Below are 12,994 nucleotides of genomic sequence, written 5' to 3' on the forward strand. Positions count from 1 at the left end.
GTATGGTTATTTGTTCCTAACAAAATGAAATAGATTCTACCATGCTTAAGGCATATTCACCATTCACTAAGTGCTAAATAGAGTCCATAGAGATACAGTGGATCTCATAGGAGGTGACTTGGCTGCCCTAGGAAAGAAACATAATTGAAGAAAGTGTTAGATATTCAGTCCAAACTTAGGTTTGAACCCGTTTGTTTGTATATATTAAGTAGTTTCAGGTTGCATAAAATGATAGGTACCTGAATAAGCCTTAAGACTTTACTTCTGTTTGTGTGTCATGAGTGTGGGGCTAGGGGTCAGTTTACTACTTTCACACTCTCTCTCTCCATGGATCTTGGTTAAATTCAGTCATCATAATTAGGATTAAGAAGGATGAGTTTTTTCTCTTATTTATCGAAATATTTATCAAAGAGGTAGGGAAAGGGATTTCTAAACCAACAGACATCAGTGTTATTTAAAGGTATTATTCTTTCTTGGTGCAAATAGTCTCTTTTTGTTGAAGCAGTCCAGAAAACTTGAGCCCAGAAGGCCATAATCATGCTTTTTAAGCCAGTCACCTTCCTAATGGAAGGAAGAAATCTAGACATGGCAGGAAGAGGGTAGATGTTAGGTCACCTTTAGGCAATTATCTTATGGGACTCCTATCAAAACTATCCATCTAAAAGATGAAAATAGTGTTTTGATACTAGAGTAGATTCCTAAAGCAATTAGGACTTTAGTTCTAGTCACTTAGGTCATTTGCTTACTTTCTCTTACATCTCTAACATGATTTTCTTTTTTTTGCTCCATTGTTAGAGAACTCAACATCTTTTGGAGCAGCCCATTAGTTTTAAATAGAGATATAGTTGTTCATCTAATAATATTATGGACTGCCTACTATAATTCAAGATACTCACTGAGAGTACAAAATTAAGATATATAAGAAGTTAGTTTCAAAATGTACTGAACCAGTGTGAATTACCCCAAGGCTTTTGGCTATTAGTGCTTACTTACTGTGAGCTAGGGTCAGGCTCACAGTAAATAAGCGTACTTCTTACACTGGCCGGTGATTATTTGAAAATGAGACAGCCATTCAAGCATAGTGGAAATTCACATGGAGAGCACACCCCAACAATTAAACCCCACAGGAGGTAGTCAGATAAGGGGATACATAAAATAAATAGGTATCTTATACACAGATTTAAATTGTATATACTAAATTCACAAGGCAACGGCACACAAAAATCAAGACCTGAAGTGTTTTGCTCATATGACTGAAGTATATATAAAGGCCCAGAAAGTCTGGACTTCTCAGACTTCATGAGACAACTTTGTACAAGCCTCTGCCTTAATATAAGTCTACAAATAAGCAGTACCCATTGTACTGAGGGAAATTGAAGGAGCTACACTGACACCAACCACCAGGTATTGTGTCTACTTGGCTGTTATCAAAGGAAAGTATGGTGTATCTTTGCCAGTTTTGAAACAAGTTTAGTTAATGGCTACATGTTTGAGTCTGATCCTTGTATAAGTCTTCTAATCTGTTTCTATTGGTGGCAGCAGTGGGATTATGTACTATAAAATTTTTGGAAGTGAGACTAAGGAAGGAATATCACAGTGATGTGATCTTCCGAGCTCTTCTTGGCTATAAGAGGTATGACCAGCCCTGAATTTTCAATAAGGTATGGAAAAGGAAGACTTGATTTAAAAATAATAGTAGAGTTCCCTGGTAGTCTGGTGGTTAGGATTTGTCGCTTTCACTGCTGTGACCCAGGTTCAATCCCTGGAGAACTGAGATCCCACAAGCTTCAGGGTGTGGCCAAGATAAAATAATGATGATAATTTAAAATAACAGTGTAGCAGGCAGACAGTACTAGATTTGTTGCTTCTCAACTGTGGAGTCAGTTTAAAATGTTAACCTCCCCAGTGAAGACCCACTCTCAGATGGACTAGAAATAAACATTTCATTTTAAATGTCAATTCTGAACTTAGTCACTTTTTTTCCAGCCCACACATGACATGAAATAATACATTTAGTTCCAAGAGAATTTTGTTAATATTCTAAAATATTCAAAAATGAACTATTTTGTGACATAATATAAAAATCCTCCCTTTCTACTCACATCTTCACTAATGTAAAAACCCCTTAATATTATGCATAAATACAAAAATGATACCTTACCCTATCTCATCAACTATGTTCAGGGCTTAGGTTGAATCAGAACAGGGCTACAGCAAAGAGCATCAGAACTGAGGCAGAAGGGTGTTGATAAAACCAGTCCTCTACCTCATCTAAAACCTAAAGACTGGCTTTTGCCTTTTTTTCTTCTACATGTGGAGCATAGACCACTGTGAGGAACCTCTCCCCACATCCCCTGCAGCTTCTGCCTGTGGTTGATCATTGTTTACTTCTCATCAACACCAGCTCATAAACCTGAAAGTGACCTTCAACAGCCAGGCAATATTTACCACATTCATAACTTTATGATTTTGAATGATTCTTTTTTTTTAATCCTATAGCACCCATTGAAAGGACTCTATGGAAAGATACTTTGAGATAATTTCCAGAGATGAGAAATCTGAAGATGAGAAAAGTTACTTTTCCAATTCTGTACAAAATATTTAAATATTTAATAATGCACTTAAAACACAGTGTGTATAAAATTGTAAAATAAACAATTCAAACTCTCAAAAAAAAATAAAATGTTAACAACAGCTTAGTGTTGGAGCATAAAGCAGTAAGTTGTCTGGAATTCAAGAAGTTTATTCGGGAAAAAATATATGCACCTGAAAGATGATATAGAAATTATTGAAAATATTTGGAAAGTTATGCTCTATTTCCTAGAGTAGGACATAACCAGTATTCATCAAGGAGATAGGATCCCAGTCAGCCTAACAAGATTGTTTACTGAGTTCCTAGTATACACAGGAACTGAGCTGGTGTGGTGTCAAATTAGGGATCAACAGAAGCCAGATGAGATCTTAAAATGAGTTGCAGCCTGTAAATTAAAGAGCTGATCACATTTTAGTTAGGGGGAAGTTATTATATTTGGGTTAACTACCAAACCCATGTTTCATGCTACTCTTCCACCGTGGTGTCAGCCTGTGAGACCTGACACTGCAGTACATCAGTTAATGTCTAGCTGTGAGTCATCCAGGCAGTGGTCTGGTTGGGGGAACTTCGTTTGGCAGATACACAAATAATTGAAACAGCCCAAGAGTATGGCCATCTGCCATCAGAAAAGACCCTTGATTGGCTTTGTGATGTTACCCTAAGGAACCAGACTGGCTTGATAGAAGGAGAGCTCTAGTGATACAATTAAGGGGCTACCCATGCTACCTAGATAATGCGAGTTCCTATAGTGACTGAAAGCATTAATTTTTGTCACAGCCAAGGCAGTCTATATTGCAAAGTGGGTGTGTATGGGGTTGCCCACGGATACCAGCTTGGTAGTAATGCAGATTTTTTAAATATTATTTGCCACATCGGGTCTTAGTTGCCGCATTCAGGATCTTGAGTGTGTCATGTGGGGTCTTTTCCTGGTGGCTCAGTAGTCATGGTGCACAGGCTTAGTTTCTCTGTGGCATGTGGGATCTTACTTCCCCCACCAGGGGTCGAACCTTCGTCCCCTGCATTGCAAGGCAGATTCTTAACCACTGGACCAGCAGGCAAAGTCCCAGTAATGTAGATTTTTCTCGGTGGCTTGAGTAGTTTTGGTCCAGATCCCCAGTTTCCTTCTTTATATCCAGTTTTTCTATGGTGGTCATTTTCTACTTACGATATATTCTTTCTTTAAATATGTTGGATTGCCAGTCTTAGCAAATAAAAATACAGGATGCCCAAATAAATTTGAATCTCAGAAAAAAGAAATAGGGGTCATACTTATTTTAGAAAAAAAAATTAGTTATCTGAAATTCACATATATGTGGCATCCCATATTTTATCTGGCAACCCTATAAATGTGTTAGTAACACTAGTTAAGGTTGGATTGTAGTCATGAATTTGTTCCCAGGAAACACACCGGTTCTTTCCTTTATGTACTGGTTTTTTTACCTGCTAATACCTGATACGGGAAGAAGGAGGCTAACACATAGTTGACCCAAAGTTTATTGTTAAGAGATAAAAGAGGAAGCCTAACTGCAGATATGAGAGTTTTTAATAGGAGACACATTGTCTTTGGCTAAAATTCTCACATAGCCATTAAAACATTTCCAGATGTACAAATTTTCGAAATAATGTCTAGGTAATCGGTAGTTTAGGGGTTGTCTGTTGTTTTTTGTTTGTGTGACTTTTAAACAGTTACTTTCCCCTTCCCTTTTACCATGAAGGGAAAGAGTGCACTACTTTTTTTTTTCTTAAATACTTGATAGGTAGCACAATTCTCACAGCCACTCTTCATCTCAGAAAAGATCCACAAATATGGAACACCTATCTTTTTCTTCCAGAACCTCCCAAAGAGTCAAGGATTTGGAGTCACTAGGTGCCCTGAAAGGTGAGGTTAAGTAGCAAAGCTGAAAACAAGGGGATTATTTGAAAGTCTCTTTTTGTTCTCCCTTTGTAGCCAAGCAGCTTTCTCTTTTTCTAGCAGAAGGCTGGAGACTTATTCTCTGGAGAAATTAAACCAAACAGATTAGAGCTGGGACCTGGGGGGAGAATGGTGGCGGTAGTGAGGTACTACACTGAAAACAATGACAGAGATTAGTGTTCAGAACATTATGAGCCTTCAGTGCCCCTTCACCACCTTGCTACAGAATGTGGCAGCTGGGCTTAGACCTAGCCTGTCCCAGCCCTTCTGGAAAGGTGAACAATTTTAAAAAACAGTTTGCCACTTGATTATTTGTTGCAGTGAAACTCAGAGTTCACAATCCTGCTCATTCATACATGACTTTCAGTCCCTTGAAATAATGCTAAGCTGATAGCCAAGAATCACTATACCTACAGAAATAACTTCAACAATGAAAGATGAAGACCAAAACAAAAGTGCCTGGAAAAAAAAAGAAAGCAGAAAACATAAAGTCCCCAAAGATGCTATAGTATTCTCAGAAATATAGCATATATTGCATCCATGAAAATTAAGAACACAGTGCTATAAAAAATGAACAATCAGAAAAAAAATATTAGAAAAATAAGAGAGCCAAAATTAAATATGGAATAGTTGTGTTCGGGGATAAGTTGAAGAAATTTCAGAAATAGAACAAAGAAGCGGAGGTGAAAATAGCAAAGAACCAAAAAATTAGATCAGAATGGGACACATCTGATTAATAAGATCTCGAAAAGCAGAGAACAGAGAAAGGAGGTGATAATAAAAAAGAACATCTCCCCAACATGTAGGACATGTGGCTCTTAATAAAACGATTCACTGAGCTCATGGTACAATGAATCACCCACACACACATGCAAAGGCACATGATGATATTTCAGGATATCCTTAAAAGTTTCCACAGGGGGATAACAAGAGTTACATAAAAGGATGTTTTCAGAATGGCATTTTGACTTTTTGATAGCAACACTAGAAGATGCTAGAAGACTATAAATGCAGGGTCTTCAAATATAAGAGAAAAAATTATTTCCAATCTAATATTCTATCTAGAATTATAGACAGTCCAATCAAGTATGGGGCCAAAATAAAGGTTAGACTGGCATGGTCTCAAAATTGTATCTTACCATGTACCCTTTCTTAGGAGGCTACTGGAGGATGTGCTTCATCAAAACAAAGGCGTAATCTAAGTAAGAAAGCATGGGATCCTGAAAATATAAGATCTGACAAAGGAATACAATGAAAGTCCCATGATGACTACTGTGTCAAATAAGTAGGGTGGGGGTTTCAGGAAGTAGGTCCCTAGGAAACTTGGAACAAAGTGTTTGAGTACATGGAAAGTATAAAAAGAAGTGCAACAGAGGTTAAGGCAAGAGAAAATATAAAAAGATAAGCACAAGGGTAGTGAGAATAATGATAAAATGAGGCAATTAGAAGTACACCAAATATACATTTTTAAATAAATGTTTCTGTATCACAAAAATAAACTGAAATTTTATTTCTCAAAATGTAATCATTACAATTTTGATAGTCAGATTTTAGAAGTTTGACATTAAAGATACAGGAGAATTGTAGCATTGTCAGTGATTAGATTGCTCCTTCAGGCATCATACCCCACAATTGCAATAGGTACTCACCTTCAAAAAGATGTGCCCTGCAGAAGATTTTTTCAGAAAGAAAAAATTGTTTTCAATAACTTGTCTTGTAAAAGGAACTATGCCCCTCGCTTAGACAAATCTCAAATTTTTTTATTTAAAGAAATAATGCATAATACATAGCAATAATTTCAACAAGCTTTTTGTTTAAATTTTAGCCTCTATAGACTCAAAAGCATAAGGAATGATTTACTTCTTTAAAAATATTTTGAAATTACATACTATTTTTCATCTTCTGTACTATTTTTGCTATCAAGATATAGTTATTCCCATATAATGCTTTAGATTTTTTTTCCTATGTATTATGATTGAGGTTTTTTCCTGTACTTTGTCTACATTAGTATTATATAACCTAAGAATAAATTTTGATCTAATTGCCAATGATTATCTATGGTGATGTGTTTTTTTCTCTGTCATCAAATCTATTGAGTACACCATGCCAGGACAATTTGTTCATGTGCCTTTTCTAAGTAAGGGATAGTCATAACTACAGTGAAGGACATGAAGTGCAATAATCACAAGTGTACTTGATTTTTCACATAGTGTATACTCTCATATTAAGATGTGTATACTCAGATTAAAGTCCAAAAAATTTCTGATTACCTAGTGTCCTTTTCCCTATTTATATCTGCCCCAGAAGGTCTTCTAAAGATCAATTCGTTATGCTTTTTCTCAACTTTATGTGAATGGACTCATCCAGTATGTGCTGTTTTACACTTGGATGCTTTAATCAATGTAATATCAGCAATTCATCCAGGTGTTTGCATGTATCCACTGTTCATTTTTTTTTAATTGTTGTAGACTGTCCCATTGTATTCATATGCAATTATCTGTTAGGTAAGATTTGAGTACTTTCTAATTTGTGGCTATTACAGATAAAGCTGAAATAAATATATTTCTGTGTTTCTTCTGAGTATATGCACTCATTCCTCTTGGGTCCTAGGGAGCCAAACTGCTGTGTCATAGAATAAAACTGTCAAATACTTTCCAAAGTGATTGTATCATTTTATGCTCTCATTAGCAATATATGAAAGTTCCAATTACTTCACATCCTTACAAACATTTGTTATTGTCTGTCCTTAATTTTACCGATTCTGATATTGTATAGTAGTATCTCTACTATTGTGACTCTAATTTACATTTCCATGATTTGCAGTATTGAGTACCTTTTCATATGCTTATCAGCCATTCAGATATCTCTTTTGAAAATAGTTATTCAAGAATTGCCCATTTCTAAATTAAACTACAGTTATCTTTTTCTTAGGGATATGTTCTTTATATATTTTGTACACAAGTTTGTCAGATATATATGTGTGTGTGTGTTATAGACATCTTTGCCAGTCTATGCCTTTTGTTTTTACTTTCTTAGTGGTATATTATGAATGGAAATTTTTAATTTTTATAAAATCCAGTTTATCATGTTGTTTTTCTATTATTGTGTGCTTTTAACAAACCTTTGCCAACCTGAATGTTCTGAAGCTATTCTGTGTTTGTTTTTTTTTGAAGACTTACAGTTTTAGCTTTCACTAAGTCTGTGATCCATCTCAAGTTAGTTTTTCATATGATCTGAGGTAGAAAAGGAATTGTCTTTATTAAAATATTCCTATTACAGCTATTTTGAAATTTAATTCCTTGGAACAATATTTTAAATATCTTATTTTTCTCTATTACTTTCTTCCTTTTTTCATATTCTTTATATTTTTTTAATCCCGATTACTTCCCAAGTGGCACTACTGGTAAGGAACCTGCTCGCCAGTGTGCAGTGCTGCAGACATAAGAGAAGTGGGTTCCATCCCTGGGTTGAGAAGATCCCCTGGAGGAGGGTGTGGCAACCCACTGCAGTAGTATTCTTGCCTGGAGAATCCCATGGACAGAGGAGCCTGGCAGGCTACAGTCCATAGCGTCCCAAAGACTCAGACATGACTGAAGCGACTTAGCAAGCAGAAATCCAGATTATGGTCATTTATCACAAATGTAGTTTATATATCTTTGGAATGTGTCCTTTTCATGAAATTTGAGGTTCGGAGAGTTGGCATTCTGTTTTTCAGTTACCCTCAAAAGACTGAAGAATTTGAAAATTGGACTTTTTCTTGAAAATTAATTATCTAAAATGGTATAAACCACTAAAATCTAATAACACTCCTTTGTTAAAAATTGTGAATTTTAGTATACCAATTCTACAGCTATTGGAATTATAAACAGTTGAGTCTATTTATTCTGCCCTGTGTGTGCATGCATGCTAAGTTGCTTCATCCGTGTCCAACTCTTTGTGACCCTATGGACTGTAGCCCACCAGGCTCTTCTGTCCGTGGGATTCTCCAGGAGAGAGTACTGGAGTGGGTTGCATGCACTCCTCTGGGGATCTTCCCCACCCAGGGATTGAAACCTTGTCTCTTATGTCAGCAGACAGGTTCTTTACCACTAGTGAAACCTAGGAAGCTCATTCTGCCACGTACTGTTATTTAAATGTTTTTAAATGTCTTATGCAAGAGACCTGGGTTCGATCCCTGGGTTGGGAAGATCCCCCGGAAGAGGGCACAGCAACCCACTTCAGTATTCTTGCCTGGAGAATCCCCATGGACAGAGAGTCCAGCAGGCTACAGTCCATGGGGTCACACAGAGTCAGACATGACTGAGCAACTAAGCATAGCACAGCACGCACGCGTTTCATACATTTAAGTTTAATCTTAGACGTTACCTAGTCTAGTATTCATGTTCATCTGTTTCCCTGTTATTCAACTACCAGAAAGTTCTCAGTGTCTGTTTCTCGGCATAAAATTAACAGTTTTCAAACCAATTACTTTCATAACTATACTTTTGCAATATATACACATTAATATCTTAGCAGATTAGTAGAATTTCAGTGCATAAAATACATTCAGTTGGTCATTCAGCAAATATTTTTTGAGCACCTATAGAATGCCACATATTATTCTAATCACTAGGGTTTTAGCAGTCAAGAATTTCTGACTTCATGCAGCTTACATTTAAGTGTGATTTTTCACTTCAACTTATATCCCAAATGTTTACCTGTACTAAAGTGAATATTCAGATATTAACAGTAAGTCTGAATTATTTGTAATAGATGATTTTATGTCCATCATGTTGTATGTTCCACTTTTCATAGTGTAGAGTTCTTATGAAAAATTGCTACCCAGCCAGAAGTTGTGTTTCCAGCCCCCTTTATATCTTACTCAGTTCTTGCCTATAATTAGTTTTTGCCAATAGAATGACAGCACAGTTGGCATGTCAATTCTAGGATCCAAAGGCATTTTAGTAGTTGATATACCTTCTCTGTTCTTTTTGCATTTTACTGGCTAGATGCCTATGACTATGTGGTCCTGGGTTCTGGAGGATCTTGGAACACAAACAGAGCCAACCTCTGATTCACTTTAGATAGGAAGAGGGTCCAAAGACACGTAACTCAGACTTTCATGTGAGCCAAAAGTAAACTTTGCTAGGTTAAGCTACTGAGATGTGGGGTTTGTTTATTTTAGCAATTAACATTACCATAACTAATACACTTGCCTTATTAATAATACAGATGTTGTTAATCTGAATAGGTTGATGTTCATCTGGAAAAAGAACCATTATCATTGATCTAGTACAATTTCAGAGTTGCCAAAAACCATATTGAAAGAAGTTGTCAGCTATTCAGTCTCCCAAAGGGAAAGGCAAATGCCTAAGAACAAATTTGGCTGAATATTGAGACCAACACAAACTTAAATCTATGCCTAACAGTTCATAAATAAAAAAGGAAGAATATGAAGACAAAAAAGAATGACTGTATAAGAAAAGTAAGAATAAGTTTGAGCACACTTTAGTCCATGAACCATATTTATGTAGTTATTATATTAAGCGAATACTATTCAAATTCTGATAAAATAAGACTAAGGAATGTGGAAGGGATATGATGTAGGAATTCCTCATTCAATATGATAGTAAGTGTAAAAGGTGTCAGGAAATCAAATATATACATGCTTTTTATGCTCACATAGGAATAGAATTTGTTGCTTCTCCAGGAGTGGAACCAGTCACTAGAAACAGAGATGGAAGGAAGGCTTTTCATCTTTCACTCTTGAATATCATACCATATGGATACATTACCTATTTAAAAATACATTTTTAATAAATGCAAAATTTTATGATTATCTTATGATAATTGATCAGGGAATATATAACTTTACTAAATTTCAACAAAATTTCAGCAAAATCCTTTATGAATATTGGTATGTGGGATTGAAAAATTGATAACCATAATTTAGTAAATACCTTTAATGATATCCTTCCATTGAACCTGTGAAGTTTCATATGTTTTCAGTTATAACAACTATTAAAATCAATGTTGAAACTGAACTTAGAATTACATCAAAATTACAATAGCCTAAAATGATAACGGAGAAGGAAATGGCAACCCACTCCAGTACTCTGGGAAATCCCATGGACAGAGGATCCTAGTAGGCTACAGTCCTGCGGTCAAAAAGAGTTGAACACAATTTAGCAACTAAACAAAATGATAAAATCAAAATTTTGTAAAATGTTGAAGCATATTCAATTCAATTGCTTCATCTAAAATACTGTAATATTATATCACAATATATTAATAAAATATACCAAAATTTTTGTCTAGTAATAATATGTCATATTTTCTTTAATTCATCCATTAGCAGTCTCTTTTGTGTGTATTTTAATAGCATATATAAAATATTAGTACAATACAATACTGAATCATAGGTTAAGAAATACATTATTAGGCATGCATGCTCAAAACATTTCTGCTGATAGGCTGCTGAATCAAACTTTAGAGACGTTTGCTGTATCCTAACTGCCATGGGAGCTCTGAGAGAGCATCTCTGACTGGAGTCACCTGGTCAGAGCTCCCTCAGAGTACTGCCTGAGCTGAGACTTGAAGGCTGATAGGATGTGAATAGGAGAAAGGATGCGGAGGACATTGTAAAGCAAGATGACATAGATGGAACTGTGAAGGCTTGTTAAGGACATTAAAGCAATTCTCAAAGTGGGGTCCAGTGCCATCCATACCAGCATCACTGAAATGATTGTTTAAGATGCCTTACTCAAACCTGAATGAAAATTTCCAATGTAGGGAGTCAGAATTATTCATTTTTATCAAGATCCAGATGATTTTTAGGTTTACCAAAATTTGAAAAGTTCTAAATCCCATGTGCATATTCTAGGTGATACTTGGATTTGTATTGCAGAGACACCAAAGATGACCTTAAAGAATAAACAAAAACAAAACAAACAAAAACAGTGGTCAATTCCAGAGGGGGAAATTGAAAAATGACTTGGTTAGGTTGAAAAATTCAACCATAGGTCATCCTTATTACCAACAATTAATTCAGTTAAAAAATTTTTTTGTTTCTATTAAGTGGAGAGCAGGCTTCCTTGGTGGCTCAGATGGTAAAGAATCTGCCTGCAATGCAGGAGACCCTGGGTCAGGAAAATCCCCTGGAGAAAAGAATGGCTACCCACTCCACTATTCTTGCCTGGAGAACTCCATGGACAGAGAAGCCTGGCAGGCTACAGTTCATAGGGTCGCATAGCATCAGACACGACTGAGTGACTAACACACACAAGTAGAGAGCACTCTGCTGCTATGTAATAGAGTTTAAAAGCATCAGTTCCATTTCAAGTGTTAGAGAATTCTGTTCAGTTACATTTGAACTCCAGAAAAAGACTAGAAAGGCAAGAGTACTGAGCTGTCAGATTCACTTTCTGCCTGTTTAAGGTGAAGTCAAATGTACTTTGCAAATTGGCTGTTGAATGTTTCAGGTACAAAAACTTGTGTGATTAACTACTCTTAGCCCATGTACTCCGGAGAAGGCAATGGCACCCCACTCCAGTACTCTTGCCTGGAAAATCCCATGGACATAGGAGCCTGGTAGGCTGCAGTCCATGGGGTCGCTAAGAGTCGGACACGACTGAGCGACTTCACTTTCACTTCTCACTTTCATGCACTGGAGAAGGAAATGGCAACCCACTGCAGTGTTCTTGCCTGGAGAATCCCAGGGACAGGGGAGCCTGGTGGGCTGCCATCTATGGGGTTGCACAGAGTCAGACACGACTAAAGTGACTTTGCAGCAGCAGCAGCACCCATGTACTCAGCTCTTCTTCTATCCCTGTGTTTCACACCTTTGTTACCACTAAGGTATGAAGATGGAAAAAATGACTGCCAGTGCTAGAATTCCTAGACTTATATTGCCTATAAGCTGTTTCCAAAACAATTTGTGGCACTCAGAGTGATCATATTAATATTTAACGTCTGTGTATTGTCACACAGCCATGTCCAACTCTTTGCAACCCCATGGACTACTGCCCGCCAGGCTCCTTTATCCATGGAATTCTCCAGGCAAGAATACTGGATTGGGTAGCCATTCCCTTCTCCAGGGGATCTTCCCAACCTGGGATCAAACCTGGGTCTCCTACACTGCAGGCAAATTCTTTACCATCTGAGCCACCAACATAATCTGGCTAAAATTCTGCCACAAAACATTTTATTCCAAATGTATTCCATAGTATTATTTGATACTGTAATCTCAGTGCAAATGTTGCCGTTTTGTGATGGGGGGGGTGTTGTTTTTATTTTCCTCTCCTGTGGAGAGGAAAACATAAAGTTAATTTTAATGAAACCCTACTACTAGTTAATATGTGTCAGGATACAAGTATAGTGCCAATTTAAGCTATGTTCATTTCTTGCATTCCCCCCTCAAAAGGGGGAGGAAATGTTTTCAAGAAAAACAAACTTTAGCTTTTAAAAATAAAATATGACATAAGGGCTACAACAGAAATGTGAAGCCCTGA

Source organism: Cervus canadensis, chromosome 19 (genome assembly GCF_019320065.1).
Source record: "Cervus canadensis isolate Bull #8, Minnesota chromosome 19, ASM1932006v1, whole genome shotgun sequence".
NCBI lineage: Eukaryota > Metazoa > Chordata > Mammalia > Artiodactyla > Cervidae > Cervus > Cervus canadensis.